Source organism: Vitis riparia, chromosome 15, assembly GCF_004353265.1.
Source record: "Vitis riparia cultivar Riparia Gloire de Montpellier isolate 1030 chromosome 15, EGFV_Vit.rip_1.0, whole genome shotgun sequence".
Taxonomy (NCBI): domain Eukaryota; kingdom Viridiplantae; phylum Streptophyta; class Magnoliopsida; order Vitales; family Vitaceae; genus Vitis; species Vitis riparia.
The window spans coordinates 9,714,349-9,716,418 of record NC_048445.1 but is presented as its reverse complement, the minus strand read 5'-3'; positions in this window follow the sequence as shown (position 1 = coordinate 9,716,418).

Genomic DNA, 2,070 nt, shown 5'->3' with positions numbered 1-2,070 from the left:
ATATGGTATGTCCTCCCTTGGTTTTCCTCATAGTCATTGCTAGGTCTTTTCTCTATCTCCTCTCTCTGGTGTCCTTTAGATGTCTATATTCATCTTTAGTTTATACCTTATATTGCATTATACTATTAATTAAGTCAATCATATGTATATCCATAGTATTGATTACCTCATTCTCTCTATGGTAACCCTTTTGGGATCCACCTATGATCTTACTCTTCCTTCTTGAATCATTTAAAGCATAATTAAACCAACCCGGCTTCATCAAATCTTCTACCTTCTTCTTGGGTGACCAATAATAATGATAATTGACTAATTATAAAGGTTTATGTCAATATCTACACAATTATTTTCTTAACATTACATTTATTTTTGTATAGAGATGTAAAGAAATGTCTTACAAGTTCATGTGAGGCCCCAGAAAAAGGTAGGGTTATAGGCATACACAGTATATAAGAAATAGAAGCCTTATTTGAAGGGTCCTAGGGTGGATGACTTGTTTTCTTCTACCTTACCATGTGGTATTATTTGTTCCTTGCTGATCAGCGGTAAACTCATACCATTTCAGATGATGTTCATCCAAGGTGATTTAGAGGGCATAAGCCTGAGGAGTGGAGCTCTTGGGATTGTGGGCTTATTGTATATACTTGATGCTTGGGGCACATGATTCAGAGTCATTTGGACTATTTCCATTGTAATTTGGTTGTGGAGTTTGGATTATGAGATACTCTTCCAGCTTATCATATATAAAAAACTTGTTTAGTAAATAATATCTGACTCTTAACAAAAAAAGAAAAAGAAAAGCCACAATAGAGTAATGTATAAATGATGAAGAATAGGAACAAAGCTTGAGTCCAATTGGGTTCTTTGTGCACAATTGTGAACATTGGAATAGATAGAATGAAAATGGAATGTTATTCCCATCTTTCTCTCTCTTTTGTAAAGTACACATAGGTTTTTATGTGGTTTGGTCAATTATGTCCATATTTACAAATGAGATAGAATTATTACACTATGTTATAAAAAATATTACAAAATATAACAATAGATACAACTATTAGATTCTGAGACATTTAACGTTTCCCCACTCCATTATCTACACTCAGAATTACAAGCCTCTCACTTTACCCGAAATCTCTCATTCTTCCTTACTCTCTCTCCATCAACACCCTGAACCACAAACCCCTCACTTTACTAGGTATCTCTCATTCTTCCTCACTCTCTCTCAACCAAGTATATTCTTTACAAACCCATCTCCATTTTATAAATTTTTTCCTTTATGATGTAAAATATTTATAAAGATATTTCTTATAACTGTTTTTTATGTACATTATTTTTTTACCAAAAAGGAATCCATACTCAATAGGATTTTGGACACTTTCCAACAATTTCCACATTGGATCAAATTTCATTAAGCCATTCTTCAATCTTTCCACGAAACATGTTTTTGTGTCACATCCTGATAAGAGAATAGTCAATTCCACCTTTAACTAAAATTCCTTTTATCTTATTGTATTCTTTGTTTCCTTTGGTTCTTTTAAAAATTGATTTGGAGCTTTTATACCAATTTATTGTGCCAAGCTTTAAATACAAATGATGTTAGTTAAAAAATATAAAGATAAATAAATGTATACAAAGTTTTAACGTGGTTCTGTCAACCATGCCTAGATCCACGGATGAGAGAGAACATTCCATTATATTATAGAATTGGGTTTCCGAAACATCTCATATTTTCCCACTCTATATATTTATACTTTGAATTACAAGTCCCTTACTCCGTCAAGTGTCTCTCATTTTTTCTCACTCTCTTTTCATAATATATAATTTTTACAAGCTCATCTCTATCTCATAACTTTTTTCTCTTTAGAATTTTTATAGAGATATTTTAAACAACTTTCCTTATTCTATAAGGAAATTCAATATTAGAATAACATATGAATATAGAAAATATTTTATATAATATTCTTTATAAAAAAAATCTATACTAATTAAGAATTTGTGGCATTTTTTTTTAACAAAATTCATTTAAAAAGAATTTCTAATTCGTTACGTGTTCTCTTGTATTTACAATAA